The 21448-nt window shown below is 35.6% G+C and overlaps 1 long non-coding RNA gene across 1 annotated transcript in view; it reads left to right on the plus strand.

Annotated features, from left to right (window-relative positions):
• The window catches only part of LOC145524490 (uncharacterized), a 65823-nt gene that overhangs the window by 37741 nt on the left and 6634 nt on the right, over window positions 1-21448 (plus strand). The window contains exons 12-16 of the long non-coding RNA XR_014067573.1: window positions 3671-3731; window positions 6215-6542; window positions 7513-7585; window positions 7870-7934; window positions 20703-20806. This is a non-coding gene — a long non-coding RNA (uncharacterized LOC145524490). The remainder of the gene's footprint in view (window positions 1-3670; window positions 3732-6214; window positions 6543-7512; window positions 7586-7869; window positions 7935-20702; window positions 20807-21448) is intronic.

Genomic DNA, 21448 nt, shown 5'->3' on the forward strand with positions numbered 1-21448 from the left:
TTCAGACTCTTTTGTTGACTATGATGGCTACTCCATTTCTTCTAAGACAAATCCAAAAGACATAAGCTGAAATTGTGCTCTATTTTCAAATGTGTCAATGTCACGATAGTCAAAGACTGAACATCTTCAAATAGATCTTTATTGGAATAAAAGAGATTGGTGTCGATGTCACGATAGTCAAAGAAAGACTGGTTCCATTCCAAAGAGTAAGGGTTCCAGAGTGAAAGAAATGAAAGAAAAAGGACAACTAAAGGTAACCTCTTTGAGTGAATCTTTATTGGAATAAAAGAAATTGTTGGAGCAATTGGGTAGAAGGTGAATGGGGTCTGCAGATTAGGTGGTCATAATGATTCAGTGTTCATCTCCTGATTTGAATAACTATATTATGATTTATAAGAGAATGTCTTTGTCAGAGTTACATCCTAAAATACTCAGGGATGGAGTGGTCTCATGTAAGCAACATCATTTCTAGTGATTCCAGGAAAAAGCTTTATGCCATTCTTGAAAAATATTTTGTTTGAAATTAAGTTTAAAAATATAACAAAAAGAAAAACTATATTATTTTTAAAGATGTATTCCTGTTTCTTTGAATTATAAAGAAAGATGTGTCAAAAGACACTCTAGGTTACCCAACAGATTGCAGCCCTTTGAATTCCCCTGTCTATGCAACTATCAGTAGCTGTTAGAGAATCAAAGTGCCTTTCCTTAAGATAATAATCGTGGACAGGGACTTTTCTCCTTTTCTTCCTGTTGACATCTTTCATCCACAATGGAATAACAGCTCATTAAAATATCCCTTTACACAGTACTCTTGAGGTAAAAAAACTATTTTATTACATTGTGCCAATGCTTTTGGTTTTTATCTCTTATGTCTCTTTCAGTTAAGTGTAGCCTCTCTTTCCCGCCTTGTTTTTAATGCCGTTTCTTTGGCATAAATCCAAGTCAGTTCTCCTGCAGACTGTTCCTCATTCTGCATTTGATACCCACGTGTTATCACTTAACATTTTCCTTGCTGGTGAAGGCAGGAGTGATATAGTACCCGTTAGTTATGTACAAAGTTTACTTAGTAGCTCCAGCCTGGTTTAATAATTCAGTGACCACGTCTACTCTGGTTTTATCTCAGGATAGCTACCTACTGCAATATAATTTGAGGGAAAAGATAGGAATATCTTTTCAGAATTCTTTAAATCCCTTAAAACCACTTAAAATTAATGGCTTAGTGGAAAGATAGTGATAACAGCATGATTTTTCAATCTTGTTACTAGAGCAACTAGAAAGCAAAAGCAAAACAAACAGTTAAAACACAAAAACCTGTGAACAACATTTACAATTAAATTGGATGACAAAGAAGCTCTACAAATGCCAGACTACAAACTGGTCAAAAATATCAATCTCTGAGTGGGTAAAGAGAGAAAGACTGTATATGACAGATGTAAAAAGAGGAAAATCCCCAAATAGACCATGAATATTCACTGTAAATCACAGTGGGCCAATTTGAGAACAGCACTGAAGCTGGGAGGGGTTTATCTGGTCCAATATCAAGTGAGGGCAAGGAGCCTGTGGTAAGTAGGATCAGGAAAGGATGGAGCGGTCTAGCCCCTTGTTAAATCATGAGCCAGCCAGGATTCCTTTCCAACAGATCCTTATGCAGAAGGGAAATGACAATCAAAATTGAGCATGATGGTACAGGAGAGGCAAAAGAAGAGAAGAAGCAGATAAATGTGGGGAGGGAATCAGAACCAGGAAGTCACGGAAAGCAAACCAATGACATTTTTAGGTAAGCACAAGAAAATAGCAGAAAATCTGACTTATACCAAACATTTTGACAGTTTCACTTTATGCCCAAACAAAATGGGGTGTAGCTTTAAGAAACATAAGCTGAGGATTTTATATCTAGCACAACTGACTTTTAAGTAGAAAAGGCAAGCAAAGTTATTAACATTTAAGAACTCAGAGAATATTTTTTTCCCATGAGCCTATTCTGAAGAATTGCTACAGAATAAGCTTTTCAAAATCAAAATGCTTAAAGAGACTTCATCATAAAGTTTGGGATTGATTATTAAATAAATAGTTACTAGGAGAACTAGCTGTAAATGAGGCTTAAAAGGGAGAGCATACAGTAGGTAATGGACACATATTCAGACAGGGTAGATATGGCACAACCATGATACATAGGGAGAAAATAGGCAAGATGTTCACCTGTCCTCAGGTATTGTATTGTTTGTGGCGGCATTAGTATTATTCTGAGGTGGTTATATGTGTAATGAATGAAAAGGAGATAAATAATTGTGGGCTATGTTATTTCTATCAGCTCCTATGCCACTGAGAACCAGGATTCTCCTTTGAAAGAAAAAAGATACATAATACAGACGAGGATAAATAAAAACACTGAAATCCTGAATTTGAATTGCAAGGGTCAGCATGATCTCATGAAGTAATTTACATTAAATACATGGTATATTTCCTAGTTTTTTTTCAGTGAAGAAGCCTAGAAATGAAGTGGCATTAAAACTTACTAGTACCCAAGTTGTGATGCTGAAATGCCTTTTTTGACCAAAAGAAACCAGGGAATTTTGGAGAAATGAGTAAGACCAGGTCTGAGACAAGAAATGTAGAAGATGAGTCTGGAGCACTTTATCATAACAAGAAGCTATGTCATGCAAAAATCAGGGATAGAACTTAGGCTGAATAACTTCAGTCCTCTAAGCATCTTCCATGCACCATATTCAGCCACTCTAGTGCAACAATGAACTTCCTCCATAGAACTTGCCTAGATTACATGCAAATCTTTGTTTGGAGGCTCCTTCAGTCTCTGACCTCTCTGGTTCATAGTTATGGCTAATTTTATGGCAAGGACACCTGTTCCTTGGGATATAAACTCTAATCCATTGCAAGCTCCCTGCATATTGGCAGCAGTGATGTCCAGTTCCTATCTATTTGGGATAGATCCAAACAGGTGTCTTAGAGGCAAAAGTCCCCTTATCACATTACAAAATGCTTGCCATGTGGTAATGTCCATTAATGAAATCCTTCTTGAATTGATACATGCTAGATGCCAAGATCTCTTTAAATAGGGGGTTTGAAAGCACATGTTTGTGTCTTGTTTGCTTCATGCATTAATTAGTCAATTAATTAATTTGATAAACTTTACTTAACACCTACCATGAGTCAGGCACTGTGCTAGGCTTTAAAGAGAGAACAAAAAGCAAAAACATGTTTGAGTCCTACTCTGATTAGTTGACAGTTCTTTCATCCTGACCATCATAGGGAAACTCATAGGGTGAGAAGAGTTTGTTCTTGATAGGTAGCACAGGGAAAGCTCTATTATGAGTCTCCTGGGAATATAACTGCAAAACTGGAACCACAGATCAGGAATCGTCTCCTTGAGAGAGGCAGGAAAATGATTTTTTCCTAAAGAATTGTGACCCACATCCTCCATCCTGGACCTCTCTCCCTCACATACTCAAAAGTATGGAGTAAACAACACAGAAGGGAACAAGTTGTATGACGCACACATTTTTTAAATCCTTTCACTGTGTTTAAAGATACACTAGACAAAATTAATATATTTAGCACAGTGTATGTGTGTCAAATTCCTGTAAATTTGTTATAGTTTGATAGGCATTTAAACAACGGCCATACTAATTCCACATTGATGCCCTTTTTCCAGCTGGGTCCCTAGTATGTGGTCACTTGATCTTCTGTTCCTCCAATCACAAAGTCTTCCCAAGGTAAGCCCTAATAGCTTTAATTGTCTATTCAAATCTGATATTTCATGTATCTTAATTTTGTCTCTTCATTTAAAGGTAAGGACACGAAGGATGAATGTGTCCATGGGGTTGGACAGATAATAAAATGACAAAAAAAAATGTTTCTTAGGAAGTGCTCAATGCATTAAGGAAGATCTTTTGGAAATAATCTTATTTTGGTTCTCTCTATAAAACAAATAATGTGTTAGTCACTCAGTCATGTCTGACTCTTTGCCACCCCATAGATGGTAGTCCACCAGGCTCTTCTGTCCACGGAATTCTCCAGGCAAGAATACTAGAGTGGATTGCCATTTCCTCCTCCAGGAATCTTCCTGACCCAGGAATTGAACACTCAACTATTTTGTCTTCTGCATTGGTAGGTGGGTTCTTTACCAGCTGAGCCACCAGGGAAGCCCATTAAAAGAATAAGGAAAACACAAATATATTTTTATTAGTTGATATTTAATTTCATGCCATGTTTGCTTAAAATTAAGAGCATGAATTTCTTCACACAAATTGTAAGCATAAAATTTATCTTCCAGCGTATCATCCCTCTTAGATTTTGTTAAGCCATGTAAAAGATGTAGATCTTTCACTCACATAAAGTCCTCCTTCCTCCTTTCCTTTGTTTTCTTTCAAGATAAAACAAGGACTTTGTTTGTTTTCTCTCTTTTTTGGCAGACAGCATTAATAGTTTTTTGAAAAATTTAATCTGAGGTCTGTATCTTCTCTCATATTTATCCAGCTCCAGATCTTTTCACAAAGAAAGATTTGTCTATATTCTTTAGAAATTGGTGACTGAACGCCTAATTTTTTGTTGTCTCAAGAGATTACAGAGCATTTTAGCATTTTTTCAAGTCAGACTTTATTTCAATATCTATTATAGTACTTTGTATAATAATAATAAAAAAGGAACTTCTTTGTTGAATAAGAGGTACAAACATATCAATAAGAGCTTGTAATCGTTTAAAGCCAGTTAAAACAAGGTTATCCTGTTCTGTAGCTGTGCTGAATTTAAGACACCATGGCAGCGGGTAGAAAATAAATGAGAACTGAAATATTGTAGATATCTAGTGTTTGACCAACACTCCTAACACTTCTGCAAATGCTTTTGGATATAGTTTCTTTTAAGAGATAGAATTATATTTTCTCCTCTTCCGCCCCCAGTGTAAGTTTAGGGCTTTGGCTTAACAGAAAACATTATTGCTGCTCTTCAGCTCTCTCCTTTTCCTAACTCTTCCCCTTCCCCTCCCCCTTCTTCCCTTTTTTCTCTCTTCTTTCATTCCCCCTTTCTTTCTAACTAAAGCTTACAGAGACATTGAAATTTCTCCTTCAAAAATATGGTATGACATCTCTTACATTGTAATCTAAAAAGAAATGATACAAATGAACCTACTTACAAAACAGGAAGAGATTCACAGACTTAGAGAACAAACTTATTGCCAGGGAAACGGATGGGGAGAAGGGATAGTTAGGAAGTTTAGGAAGGACATGTATAATCTGCTGTAAGTAAAATGCATAAACAACAAGGACCTACTGTATAGCACATAGAACTCTGCTCAATGCTATATGGCAGCCTAGATGGGAGGGGGGTTTGAGGGAGAATGGATACATGTTTATGTATGGCTGAGTCCCTTCCCTAAAACTATCACAACATTGTTCACTGGTTATACCCCAATACAAAATAAAAAGCTTAAAAAAATAAAAATAAATTTCTCCTTTGTTTATCCTCTTCATTTTTCTTCCCAAAGGCAACTTAACTACTATCTAAATTTGGTGTATGTCCTTATACACATTTTTGTACTTTTCTCACTTATGTCTGCCTTTGAATAATCAGTTCAGTTTCTCAGTCATGTCCGACTCTTTGCGACCTCATGGACAGCAGCATGGCAGGCTTCCCTGTCCATCACCAACTCTTGGAGCTTACTCAAACTCATGTCCATTGAGTCGGTGATGCCATCCAACCAACTCATCCTCTGTCGTTCCCCTTCTCCTCCCGCCTTCAATATTTCCCAGCAACAGGGTCTTTTCAAATGAGTCAGTTCTTTGCATCAGGTGGCCAAAGTATTGGAATTTCAGCTTCCACATCAGGATTGCTTTCCTTTAGGATGGACTAGTTGGATCTCCTTGCAGTCCAAGGGACTCTCAAGAGTCTTCTCCAACACCACAGTTCAAAAGCATCAATTCTTCGGCGCTCAGCTTTCTTTATAGTCCAACTCTCACATCCATACATGACTATTGGAAAAACCATAGCCTTGACTAGACGGACCTTTGTTGGTAAAATAATGTCTGCTTTTTAATATGCTTTTGAACAACAGGAAAGTATTGCTTTTGTGTCTTTAAAATTTGCCTAATTGGTGTGACATTTTCTGGGTCTGTTTGCAGCTTGCTCTTTCATCCAACTTTGAGATGGGTTGTGTTTTCACAGTGGGTGCTTCAATCATGACCCAAGTTCCTTTCTGAAGTTGCAGGAGGAGAGCACAATACCCAAGCTGAAGTCACAGTGCAGTCCTGCTTTCCTTCCCTCAGTTGATGAGTCCAGGACTGGAGTGACCAATTGGAATGAGATGTTTTAATTTGACTCAGTGCCCCTACAGTGGCAAAGCAGGGAGATGTGGCTTGGGATTTGCTAGCAGCCATGTTTCTAACAAAGTGAAAGAGGGATATGAACTGCATGAACAGAGAAGCAATCAGAATGAAGCAGAGAGCAAAGATGGAGAGAGGACTGACAGAACTCAAGTCCTTGGTCCCAATCATCTCCGAGGCTGCCTGCTTCTACCGTTTATATGGGAAGTACATGTTTCTTTTCTTTTTGATTTGCATTGCTAGTTTCTGAAACTAGCAATCAAGTTTTTTGACTAATAAGCAATATATATTCTTTCTTTTATGAGAGAGAGAGAACCAGTATTTGTCAAAGGCCCACTATGTGTTGTACATTGTATAATGAACTATATGCATTATTTCAATTAATCTTTATAGCAGTGCTACGCAGTAAATATTATTATTTAAAATTAAGTGATGTATAGCTAAGAAGCTGAAATATAGAGAATTTGACTAATTTAAATAGCTAATACATGCCAGAGCCAGGATTCACATTCATATTTTTCTGACTTTGGAATCTATGCTCTTTTGCTGTTCTCTATTATATCATACTAATCAGAAGGTAAATCAAAATTAAATTCCAAGTCTCTAAGTAAAGTCATATGATTTAGTGGAAACATGTTATTTGATCAGGAAACTGAGTTCCAGCTCTCTCTTTTCCTGGCTGTGTGATGCTGGACCAGCATGACTCTTCTTTGACTATCTTCCTTCACCTATAGCAGTTTATCTTACGCATAGATGCGTTCTATATCCACTGTTTGATTAATATAAACGTTATTTTCCAAGTATGGTGTGGATTTCCAGAGAGCTTCACATAATCCCTAGCTCTTCATCCAGGGTCAAGTATTTTTAGGACAGTGGGGGAGGGGTGACATTTTTGTCTGTAGCTAAGAACAAAAATAAGTTAAATGACCTATTTAAGGATTCAGCCCTCAAAATCAAACTCACAGCTGATACAGGACACAATTCTTAATTCATGAAAATCTACCAAAAATATTAGCTATGGGTTAGAAGCAGGTTTTTAAACATATTGCTTAAACATATTCTAAAGCTTTTGGTGTCAATAGGGTATGATGTATGCTAATGTTTAGCATACATCAAAAGTAATTTGAAATTGCTCCATTATAAAATTACATGGTATTATTTTGTTCATATTTTATAGGTTAAAATAGACTTTCTAATACATCATAACCTCCTTTGGCAGATTCTGAGGCAAAATTTAACTTTCAGGCAAGGTATGGTCCTATCCAACAACAAAAGAAATAAATCTTAAAATGTTTTTAACTCTTTAAAAAAAGTCACACTAACAGAAAAGAAAAATGTCTTTTCCTAAGAACTGCTGTTTATCTGAGTACTTTGTAGGTGTAGTCAGGTTTTTCACACATCCCACATTCACCTAGAGTTGAGTGAATATTAATATTTCTTCTTTTTTTCTGCTATAAATACTGTGTTTTGAGATTTAGGATTGGTTGAGTTATAGTTTCTTTTTAAACTCATTTGAATATTTTGATCCTGTCAGATTTTCTTCTACTGAAATGATGATGTTGACATATACAAGGCTGTATGAAGAACAAAGGCAAAAAGGTAGTTAAATTCAGTCACACCACTGGCTGGTTACTTATTGTCAAAAGTGATGCAATGATTAAACTTTCAAATCTAATTTATCTCCTTTCCCCGATTCATGACAAAAAGCAATGACTAAGTTCTTAAATGCCCTTGTCTTTCCACAGTTCAGCACAGTTAGTTCAGTTGCTTAGTCATGTCTGACTCTTTGTGACCCCACAGACTGCAGCACACCAGTCTTCCCTATATATCACCACCTCCTGAAGCTTTCTCAAACTCATGTCCATTAAATAGGCAATGCCATCCAAGCATCTCATCCTCTGTCGTCCCCTTCTCCTCCCACCTTCAATCTTTCCCAGCATCAGGGTATTTTCCAATGCGTCAGTCCATTGCATCATATAGCCAAAGTATTGGAGCTTCAGCTTCAGCATCAGTCCTTTCAATGAATATTCAGGACTGATTATCTTTAGGATTGACTGGTTTGATCCCTTGCAGTCCAAGGGACTCTCAAGAGTCTTCTCCAACACCACAGTTCAAAAGCATCAATTTTTTGACACTCAGCTTTCTTTATGGTCCAACTCTCACATCCATACGTGACTACTGGAAAAACCATAACTTTGACTAGATGGACCTTTGTCAGCAAAGTAATGTTTGTATTTTAATATGCTGTCTAGGTTGGTCATAGCTTTTCTTCCCAGGAGCAAGTGTCTTTTAATTTCATGGCTACAGTCACTATCTGCAGTGATTTTGGAGCCCAGGAAAATAAAATCTGTCACTGTTTCCTTTGTTTCCCCATCTATTTGCCATGAATGGATGGGACTGGATGCCAGGATCTTAATTTTTTGAATGTTGAGTTTTAAGCCAGCTTTTTCACTCTGCTCTTTCACTTTCATCAAGAGGTTCTTTAGTTTCATAAGGGTGGTGTTATCTGCATATCTTTCCACCAGAAAACGATGTTTTGGGTCAGAACTGTTACTGCCTATCCTTTATGCATAGAAAAATCAACAGAATCTCACACACTAGGACACACCTCTCTGGTCCTTTTAAGCCACATAGAAAAATAAACCCATGACATTTTAAATTAAAACACATTTTCTTTCCTATCAATATGAATATTCAAAGGTTTTTACTGGATAGTCTTAGGGTACCCCAGATTCTTACTGAGGGCTTGAGGTGCTTACCAATGCAATAGAGAAAACATTTCAGCCCCATGAGTTCCTACTGAAATCAAAGGTAGTCATCACTTAGGTCCTTTATAACTTTGTTTTTAATAATGAGCTGAGCCTGCCTTCACTGCTCAAACTCTCTTGAATGTTTTTACAAAACCTTATACATTCTCCAAAGATCATGTGGCCTAAGCAATAAAATGTTTCCCCAAATTGTCTTTCAGAAACTTGGAGTCAGCTATGTCTAGTTTGAAACTAAGATAACATTGTAAAGCAACTATACTTCATTAAAAAATAAGAAAAAATTAAAAAATAAAATGTACACAAACTTTAATTTATATAAAAGGTTTTCTGTTCAATGATATACAACACAATTACTTACTATGTCCTGGGAACTTGTTAGGACACTGATCTATGAAAACCTCATTCTGACTAGTATATATGAGGTATATGGTTACCGGCCACCTTAATTAGAGGAAGAGTTGAATAAAATCACAGAGTTATCAAAATACATCTCAGTGTATATATATATTATATATATTATATATATAATATTATATATATATAATTATATACTTTTTAAGAATAAAACAACTAAAGGTAAAACCATCAACAAGAAAGAATTTCTAAACTGAAGGTTTAGTATAAAGAGTAAGTTACAGAATGATTTATTTATATAAAAGTTTGTCAATAAAATACCATTTATGTAAATTTTAAAGCACATAGAACAACATTAAAAGACTGATACATATATTCAGTAAAAGAGAGCATGTGATTTGAATGGATATATATACACTAACTTCACTATAGTAGTTTCCTCTGCAGAATAAAGAAAGGGCTGGCTTTAAGAGAATCTACCTAATTTCATTTTTAAATGTAAATAAGAATAAGAAAGAAAGAGAGGTAGATCTGTAACACATGAAAAATAAAATCTAAAAATTTATGAATTCTAAACAGAAGATACATGGGTATTTCTTATATCATACCCCTACTTCTCTGTATACTTGAAATATTTACCACTTAAAAATAGAAAGTAAAGTAAACTAGTTGCATGATCTCACTGAAAAAAGAAGGAAGAGCAGAAAAGAAAATTAAGGCAGAAATCCAGAGTGGTGATGTAGAATGAAGCAAGATCGACAACTCCAGAATCTGGAGATGTATGGATGGTGTTGGTAATTGAGAAGCATGCTGAGCCTTAGATTCTTTCTTTATACCTTCACTTAAGTACTTTGACAGTATTTAAGAGAGGAAGTAAACTCAAGACCTTCAGAAACACAGTTACAAAGATGATAAACATTGTTGGGAAATACGATATAAAGAATTCTAGAAAATTTTGGCAACATAAAATCTATGCTAATGACCAAGGAATGAGATCAAAATAAGTATTTTATCCTCCTTTAAACTTAATATTAATATCCTCCTTAAACTTAAATATTTATTATATATATCAAAAATATCACTAAGAGAAAAATAAAACAATGTAGCAAGCAATATAAAGTTTCCAAAACCAGATGTTTACATATATCAGATCTTGGTATGTGACAGAACTATCTTTGCATATCAGTAAGGAAATTAGACTCCATTCAATAGACGATAATGAATAAACAAGTTGATTATGAGAGAAATAAATAAATGGACTTAATTTCTCTACCTGAAATCATATACAAAATCCTTTCTAGATTGATTAAAAATTCAAATGTTAATGGTAACACTTTAAAACTTGTGGAAGGAAAGAGTGGAAGATACAAAAATAAGACAAAAGTATAAAATATAAAGAAATATTGATGTATTTTATGACATTAAAATTAATATATCTGGCTCTTGCCTCTGGTCAAGACAGAGTAACAAGAATCTGGACTTGCCATCTTACTTGAAACAGCAACAACAGAACAGACAAAATATGTAAAACAGTAGCAATCAAGACACTGGGCATATGAAATAAAGGCCAGTGACCCCTGAGATACAGGGGAAGTAGATGAGGTGAGCCCTATAATTATCTCAGCTTACTGCCTTGAGAGTTTCCAGGCTACACTGCAATAAAAGGGATCCAAACAGAGCTCAAAGGTCTCCCTGAGTTGAGCAGATGGAACTGGGTCTGATGAAGCCAAGGAAGCTAGAGTTCACAGGGCAGAATGCCAGATAAAAAGAGGGCTGCAGGGGAAGAGAGCTTTGGAGGGGTGCAGATGGTTTCCCCGCAAGCATTCACCAGAGTGCTGATTGGCATATGCAAGTGAGGAAATATTTTGAAGCCAGGGGTGGAAAACATCTGAAAGTATTATGAGGGGAAAGTAATTAGAGCTTATAAGGAGGGATAGTGTCTGTTCCCAGCAAGCAGAAGGAAAATCCTCACAATTCCGAAGGATAGAAGACTGCTAAGAAGGATCTTGTCTCAGTAGTAGAGGAAAATTAACCCTAGACTAAATGCTGGATAAGTCCCACCGAACAACTTACAAGTTTACTGAAGAAGATGAAATTGTTTCCCAGTAAGTTACCTTTATCAGGACAAAGCCAGTGTGCATATTTGTATAGAATACAAAACTATTCAGTACCCAACAAGGTAAAGTTTACAATAAAAAATTACAGAACAAGCAGAGAAAACCAGTTAATTAAAACTAAGAGATGACAGAGATAATAAAAATAATACACACATACAAAATATTAAAATGGTTGTTACCACTGCATTTCTGAATAGTAGATAGAATAAGTAGATAATCAACAAGGATATGGACTATTGAGTACACTATCAAGCAACTTGACTAAAATTACATTTCTAGGATACTCCACACAGCAACAAAGAACACATTCTTTTCAAGTGTGAATAGAGCATTTACCAAGATAGACCATATTCTAGCCAGAAAACAAGTATTAATAAATGTAAAGGACTTGATTCTTATAAAATATGCTCTCTGATCAGATGGAATTACGTTATAAATCATAAACAAAAAGAACTCTGGAAAATTCTAAAACTTTTGGAAACTAAATAACAAATGTCTAAATAACACACTTCTGGTCATTTCTAATGAGTCAAAGAAGAAATCAAAATCAAAATTAGAAAGTATTTCTACCTGAATAAAATGAAATCATGACATACCAAAACGTGCACTAAACTAAACTTGTTAGTGGTGTCTTATAGTACAAATGACTGTAATATAAAAGAAAAAAAGATGTCAAATCAATGACTTTAGCATTAACTTTAAGAAACTAGAAAAAGAAGAGCAAATTAAACTCAAAGTAAGAATAAGAAATGAGATAATGAAGATCAGAGCAGAAATCAATGAGACAAAAATCAGAAAAACTATAGAGAAATTAATGAAACTAAAAATTAATTCTTAAATCAGTACCTATACAAACTTCTAGCCAGACTTATTAGGAAAAAAAAGAAAAAGAAACACTAAGTACCAATATCAGAAATGAGAGAGATAATGTCAATACAGATTTGGCAGATAGTATAACAAGAATGTATTATGAACTATCTATGCCAATACATCCAACAACTTAGGTGAAATGAACAAATTCCTTGACAAATACAAACTAGCAAAGCGTACTCAAGGAAAAATGTATAACCTGAATATATTTCATAACTCAAAAAAGAAATTTATTTATTGAATATTCAATAAAAGACATTGAATATTCAATGAAAGACATTGAATTTCTCAGGAAAACCATCCCCTCCAAGTTCCCACATACAAATACACTCTAGGTCCAGATACCATCACTGATAAAGTTTATCAAACATGTAAGAAATAATATGAATGCTATACAAATTCAGAAATTTGCAAAAGGGGAAATATTTCCTAGCATTCAATGGCCTTACCATATCAAGGCATTGTCTTGATATCAAAAAAGACAAAGACATTACATTACTGACCAATATTTCCCCACAAAAACGGATGTAAAAATTCTAAACAGTAGTCTGAAATTTAGTTCAATGCTATATAAGAAAATGCATCATGACCAACTGGGATTTACAGTCCAGAAACATAAGTAAGACTGGTTTATCATTCATATAGTAATCACTATAATTCACCATATTAAGTAACTGAAAGAAAGAAAAAAACTAGATTGTCTCAACAGAGGTAGATAACACAATTTACAAGAACTAATACTGATTCCAGATTAAAAACATTCGGCATCCTAGAACAGAAGAGAACTTACTAAAAGGCATCTAGGTAAAACCTACAGATAATATACTTAATTATGAAGGGCTGCATGATTTTCTTCTAAGATAAGCAACAAGACAAGTTCCCTGCTCTTATTATTTCTATTCAACATTATATTGAAAATTCTTATCACTGCAAACAGGCAAGAAAAAAATAATAGAAGCCATCCATATTTAGAAGAAGAAGTAAAATTGTCTTTAATCACAGAGACTATGGTTATTTAGAACATTTGATGCAAATTACAAAAAACTACTAAAATAATACAGGAGGTTAGCAATATTGCATAGTCAGTATGGAAATAATCACATGATATATGATCAATATTCAAAAATAAATAAATAAATGCCTTAATAATGGCCAAACAAGTTGAAATTTAAAAAAATTATAATGACATCAAATATATGAAAACTAAAAGATAAACTTGACAAAAGTCATACAAAACATATACTGAAAAGTATAAAACCTTGAAAATGCTGAAAGAAATTGAAGAACACTTAAAAATGTGAAGAGTTATATTACGTTCATGTGTGAGAAGTCTCTCTATAGCATTAAAATATCAACTCTTCCCAAACTGATATGTATATTACAATCAATATCCTAGGGTAATTGTTTTTTGTATAAATTGAAAAATGGATTCTAAAATTCACATAGAAATACATAAGACTTACAATAGCCAAAGCAACTGAAAACAAAGATCAAAGTTGGAGAACTAAAGACTATCTGATCTCAAGAATTATCATAGTTCCATAGCAATTTAGAGGATGTGGCAATGTAATAAAAATAGATAAATAGATTATCAAGCTGTCAGATATTAAGGTGGTCAGTTAGGACAATAAGCCAAGTAACAATCAAATTTTTGTTCACTTACTATGATAGTGCAAGCAAGAGGGACAAGAGATGAGAGTTGACTCCCAAGTTATCTATTCTTTCCCACAGAAGACACTGGCCAAGGGTCAGATGATATGCAGCACAAATGAGAGGAATCATGCCACTGCTAAGGGGCTCTACACAAGAGGCTCCTGCTTTTTCATGCACCTAGAGTGCAGGGTTGGGAGGTGGGAAGGACTAGGAGTGGAAAAGTAATGAGTCAGAGTGAGGAAACGTCCCCTAGCCAAGCCCACCAATCTTCATATCCACCTCCATTAGTAGGTCTCGGTGGATGTGCTTAGGAAGAACCTCAGCAAAAGCCTTGATGAGAAAGATTCTAACTAGAAGAGCCAGGGCTAGAAATGCAGATATGCATATGGTCATGGATGGCCCAGAGGAACTGTATCTTTAACTGCAATCCCCTCCAGAGACTACAGTCTAATGTGGAGAGGGAAACTTCCCTCATAAGACCCATCCAGCAAAGCCTGTAATTGCCTACAGCTGAGCCCAAGGACCACACACAGGATTCTGCCTGCAGCTGAGCTTAGATCAATGGACTAGAACAGAGATTCCAGAAATAGACCCATAATCAGACAGATAACTATTTTTTGACAAAAGTGCAGAGGTACTTAGTACAACTTAGTGCTAGTACACTTACTTAGTACATAATAAGTGCAGTGGCAAAAGGATAGTCTTTATGAGAGAGATGGTTGAAATAACCAAATATCCAGCTGCAAAAATGAACTAAGAAAGTGAATCATATAAAAAAATTAACTCTAAACGAATCACAGACCCAAAAGTAAAGTCTAAGTGATATTTATATATGCTGCTAAGTTGCGTCAGTCGTGTCCGACTCTGTGAGACCCCATAGACGGCAGCCCCGTAGGCTCCCCCGTCCTTGGGATTCTCCAGGCAAGAATACTGGAGTGGGTTGCCATTTCCTTCTCCAGTGCATGAAAGTGAAAAGTGAAAGTGAAGTCGCTCAGTCGTGTCCGATTTTTCACGACCCCACGGACTATAGCCCACCAGGCTCCTCAGTCCATGGGATTCTCCAGGCAAGAGTACTGGAGTGGGGTGCCATTGCCTTCTCCGATATTTAGATATAAGTCAATATATATCTATGTATGCTTAGTCGCTCAGTCATGTCCAACTCTTCATGACCCCTTGGACTGACTGTAGCCCGCCAGGCTCCTCTGTTCATGGGACTTCTCCAGGCAAGAATACTGGAGTGGGTTGCCTTGCCTCCTCCAGGGGTTCTTCTCAACCCAGAGATTGAACCAAGTTCTCCCACATTGCAGGCGGATTCTTTACTGTCTGAGCCACCAGGGAAGCCCATACATCTATATGTTCTCTATCAAACAAGTTGAAATTAAGTAAAACCTAACCTGGTAAGATTTATGGGAGAAAACAAGAGGAAATATTTGTTGTATTAGGTTAAAGCAAATATTTTTTAGTTATCACAGTACAATGTATAAAAGAAAAAAATATCAGAATTAAAAACTATGTCCCCTGAAAGACACAAATAAGAGAAAGACAAGAAACAGATTGCAAGAAAATAATTTCAAGTCACATGTCTGTTACAGACTCATGTATAAACCTATACACTTTTAAAGGTAAAAACAACATCAAAAAATCTACAAATAATAAATATAGGGGAAGGTGTGGAGAAAACAGAGTACTCTTACACTGCTGGTGGGAGTATAAATTGGCACAGCCACTCTGGAGAAGAGTATGGAGTTTCCTTAAAAACCTAAAAATAGTTACCATATGATCCAGCCATCCCCCTTCTGGGCACATACTAGAAGAAACTCTACTTTGAAAAGATACATGCACCCCAATGCTCATTGCAGCACTATTTCAATAGTCAGACAAGGAAGCAACATAAGTGTCCATCTACAGATTAAAGGACAAAGAAGATGTGCATACATATATGAAAACTACCCAGCCATGAAAAAGAATGAAATAACGCCATTTGTAGCAACATGGACAGATCTAGAGATTATCATACTAAATGAAGTAAGTCAGACAAAGACAAACACATGGTATCACTTATACGTGGATTCTAAAAAAATAAAACAAATGAAGTTATTTACAAATGAGAAATAGACTCACAGATACAGAAAACAAACTTATGGTTACCAAAAGGGAAATGGGAGGAGGAATAAATTAGGAGTCTGGTATTAACATATACACACCACTACATATAAAATAGATAATCAATAAAGACCGACTGTATAGCAAAGGGAACTATACTGAATACCTTGTAACAACCTATAATGGAAAAGAATCTTAAGAAGAATATATGAATCATCTTTTATACATCTGAAAATAATACATTATAAATCAACTATACTTCTATAATTTTTTAAAAAGTAAAAACTGCATAAAAATAGGCAAATATTGAACAGATAATTCACCAAAGAAGATATGCAGATAGCAAACAAGCACAGGAAAGGATACTCAATCTTATTAGAAATAAGCAAAAGGCAGGCCAAAATGAAAATGTAGTAAAGCTACATACTACATCACCGTGACTCAAATTAAAAAATATTGACCATATTAAGTGTTCAAAAACACACAGAAAAACTGGAACTTATATACACAACTGGTGGAAAGGTAAAACAAAACCTCTTTGGAAAAAAGTCGTGTTTTTAAAGTTACATAGTTAAAGTGGACATCTATAATATAACCCAACCATTTGACTACTTATTCATCTGAGGCACGTAAACATACTTTCATCCTAATACTTGTTATGAAACTTCATGTCAGCTTTTTATTTTGTAATATCCGAAATTGTAAACAATCAAAATGTTCATCAAGAGATGAACCGAAATAAAGGCAAATTTCAGTGTATCCATACAATGAAACACTATTCAGAAAAAAAGTTATTGATATATGCATGCAACCAAATGGAATCTCAAAATAATTACACAAAGGGAAAGAAGCCAGACAAAAAGAGTACATACTATATGATTGCCAAAATGCAAACTTATCTATATTGTCTTAGACCATATCACTGGTTGTCTAGGAAGGGAACTAAAGGTTGTAGGAGGCAGCCATGTGGAAGGTATTACAAAGGAGCATGAAGAAACTTTTGAGGCTAATAGGGATGGTCATTATATCAGTTATGGTGTAATAAGTGTATGGTGTATAGTGTAATGGGGAAATGTGTGCCTGTGTGCTAAGTCATTTCAGTTGTGTCCAACTCTGCAACCCTATGCAGCCCACCAGGCTCCTCTGTCTATGGGATTCTTCAGCCAAGAATACTGGAGTGGGGTGCCATGCCATCCTCTAGGGGATCTTCCAGATCCAAGGATGGAACCCATGTCTCTCATATCTCCTGCAATGGAAGGCAGGTTCTTTACCACTAGAGCCACCTAGAAAGCCCAGTGGGTATATAGCATATGTCAAAGCTTAATAAACTATACATTTAAGGCATGTATAGTTTACTGTATGTCAATGAAATTGCCATAATGCTGTTTAAAATTATTAATATATATATTAATAAATATATATACATATGTATATTGCGGATAATTATAAGAGAAGAGTCCTGAGCTTCACATGCTTTGAATGACAGAGAAACCAAGCTAATAACAGATTACTTGGGGAATTCCCTGGGGATGATGACTCAGTCTGTAAATCTGATCTTTACCCCTGTACAGGGTCTTGCTCTAGAATGTCACTCTCTTCTGCAGATCATCTCATGATGTCTCAAAACAAAAAATGTTAAGCAATTATTGCTCACACTTTACCGCTTAACCCTAAACTTGGTCAAAGAAAAGTCCCTCAATTTTTTTTCATGATGATTAGACTTTTCTGAAGGCTTCAGGACAATTGATAAAAATTGTGAAACAAAAAATCTGGAAAATGAATATGTTATTGCTCTCAGGGGAGTGCTGAGCTGGCTTCCACTGGCCCATGAAAGTCAATTGTTAAATGTTCAGCTATTTTACAAACTAGCGGTTAAGCACAGATATCATTAAAAATTAAATTATATACTTTTACAATTAAATAATATTTAAAGCAAAGGTAACAAACACAAAAAACTCACCAATTCCTAATTAATTTATTATCTGTTCTCTTGCGATTTCCACCTCTCCCCAACTCCATAATCAGTGACATCATATTTATAGTTTGAATTTGGTCACGGTGTGAATATTTACACCATGGAAATCAGCAAATACTACAAATCAGGGCTTGATTTGCTCTGTTGATAGTTAAGAAAATAATGGAAAATGCAAATAATACCGACTAAATAAAAAATTATTATGTCTGTAGTCATCACATTGTGAATAGCACAAAAAATAGCAGAAATCTTAGTCCAGTATCTGAAAGCTGTTATCTGATTCAGCAAGTAAATTTGCCCTGGTTTTTGACAAATCAAAGTTATAAGAAATGTTTTTTTTTTGTTTCGCTTTTGTCTTAACACATTAACAAAGGCAAAAGTCTCAACCGTATTCATATTAAAATCACATTAAAATCACATTTATTCATCAGTTGCAAGCATGAGTTGGCTGGACAAGAGTTTAGCCAAAATCAATGGAAGTGTTCCATTGTATATTCTGTTATTATTTATAAATTTTGTGCTATGTAAGTAAAAATATTGTACCCTTAATATTTATTGTAAACTTAAGTATATGAAAATTTGCTTTCTTTCTTTCTCAGAAAGTCAACAGCAAAATATTTAGCAGGCTATCACAGCACTCCCTCCACAGTTCATAAAGCAGACCCTATTCAGAGGTTTTCCTTCTGAGTATCTCTGTCTTGACCCCTTCCAGTCACTAGGTTATAGGTGCCAGTTGACTTTCCTCCAGTGGAAGCTGCCTGTCCATGAAATATGAACCATGAATAAGGAATTTTATTTATACCTCTGTAACTAATCACTTTTCTGGAGTAATTTTCTCAAAACAAAGCAATTCTTAACTCTTTAAGTGACAGTTCTTTTCTAGTGCTGATTTTTCTGCTTCAAAAGGAATCTTGTTATGTAGGTTAGACATCAAAGGCAGAAACTACATAAATATATATATATAAATTTACTACCTTAAAAAGCAAAGGGGTTATTATGGGATTATATGAAATCATGTGTGTGAAACTTTTGAAAATCATAATGTGCTGTAGAATTTAAAGAATCTTTCATTCAATAAAAAACAGTTTTAAAAAAAGCATTGCTTTTGTAGTCTAAGAAACATTACTTATAGAGTTAAAAGCTAATGATAAATTAGGAAAGTAGAAGCAATGAATATTTCAAAGAGTAGTATCTTTAATCTGTAAATGATTTTGCATACCTGTAAGTAAAAGATGATATTATAGCAGAAAAAAAACAGACAAAAGTCATGAACAGAATTTCACAAACAAATCCAAATGGCCAATAAAATACTATAGCACTTTCATCAGTAATAGCAATTAAATCTAAAGTAAGATATAATACTCACTTTTAAATTTGAAGATATTTAAATTATATTCTTGGAGAAGATAGGTGATGGGGAAACAAAGGGACTCTCAAATACTCTTTAAATATATTTTTTTCATTTTTTATTAATTTATTTTTTTGGCTGTGCTGGGTCTTATTTGAGGCATGGGAGATCTTTGCTTGTGTCATGAGAACTCTCAGTTGCTGCATGTGAGATGTAGTTCCTGGGTGATAAGACCTATGCCTCTGCATTGGGAGTGTGGAGTCTTAGCCACTGGAACATCAGGGAAGTTCCAAATATGCTTTTTTATAAATAATTTTATTTATTTATTTCGTTTTGGCTGTGTTGGGTCTTCATTGCTGCACAGGCTTTTTTCTAGTTTGTGATGAGCAGGGGCTACTCTCTAGTTGTGGTGTGTGGCCTCTCACTGCAGTGGCTTCTGTTTTTGCAGAGCACAGGGCTCTAGGGCAAGTGGGCTTCAGTGGTTGCGGCTGTGGGCTCAGTAGTTGTAGCTCCTGGGCTCCACAGCAAGGCTCAGTAATTGTGACACTCAGGTTTAGTTGTTCCATGGCATGTGGGATGTGGGATCTTCTTGGATCAGCAGTCGAACCCACGTCTCCTGCATTGGCAGGATTCTTTATTTCTGAGTCAACAGGGAAGCCCCCAAATACTCTTGATGGAAGTAAACTGGTAGACACTTTCTGTAGGGCTCTTTGATACTATTTTCCATGTCTCTTGACCTTGCAGTTCCACTTCTAGTAATTTATACTAAGGTAGTAGACATGTGGAAAGATATAGCTAAGAGGAGGTTTGTTACATCTTTATTTTAATAATTTTATATATAAATATACTACTATAATATTTAATAACTATATTAAATTCAACATATATTCAATATAAACTTTGTTTGCTGCTGCTCCTGCTGCTAATTCGCTTCAGTCATGTCCGACTCTGTGTGACCCCATAGACAGCAGCCCACCAGGCTCCCCCGTCCCTGGGATTCTTCAGGCATGAACACTGGAGTGGGTTGCCATTGCCTTCTCTGGAAGGATACACTAAAGAATATTAATAGAGCTATTGTTTCACCTGGCTTTATTTCCTTCTTTTTAGCTTACTTGTGTTTAGCTGTTCTGTACTGAGCATGCATTACTTATACGAAAACCCATCTTTACACTATTTCAGCACTTTATGAGTTTCATAACCAGGTGATTCAAGGACTTAGTGCTGAGATTCTTTGGAATTGCAGCTGTTTTGCTTAGAAATGCATTTTGAAGCAACTCAGTAGGGTAAGTATGACCTAAGAGGGCACTCCTGGGAGGAGGAGAATTCCTTGTGTTTGCACTTTTTGGGGGCTATACAAGTACTATGCTTACTTGAGCAGTCCACAGGTGGCTGCTCTCTGGGTGTCTTGGTGTGGAAATGTGAAAAGATTGACTCATTTTACTGAATCATTTTACTGGGGATATAACTCTGGGTTTGGTAACCCACAGGCATTTTTTTCTCTGACTGAATACCTTTGGATAGGGTTTTCTTTCTTTCTTTTTTTTTTATTTTAACATGTTAACAGAGGTTTTTCTAGTCCAAGTGAAAAGTTGTGAATGACAGGGAGGAAGATCACACCCTCTCACTTATATCTGTTTACAAAGATTGGAGCAGCCTGACTTAGGCTTGTGCCCTTCTTGGTGTCTCTGGGCAGAAAGCCTCTGGCTTCTGACTACAAAGTTCAAATTTTGGCTGCAGGACAATGTGCATGCATGCTAAACTGCTTCAGTTGTGTCCAACTATTTACAACCCTATGGACTATAACCTGCCAGGCTCATCTGTCCATGGGATTCTCCAGGCAAGAATACTGGAGTGGGTTGTTATGCCCTCCTCCAGGGGATCTTCCTGACCCAGGGATCGAACCTGGATCTCTCATGTCTCCTGCA

This window comes from Giraffa tippelskirchi, chromosome 2, assembly GCF_054371585.1.
Source record: "Giraffa tippelskirchi isolate mGirTip1 chromosome 2, T2T-mGirTip1v1.2.pri, whole genome shotgun sequence".
Classification (NCBI taxonomy): Eukaryota; Metazoa; Chordata; class Mammalia; order Artiodactyla; family Giraffidae; genus Giraffa; species Giraffa tippelskirchi.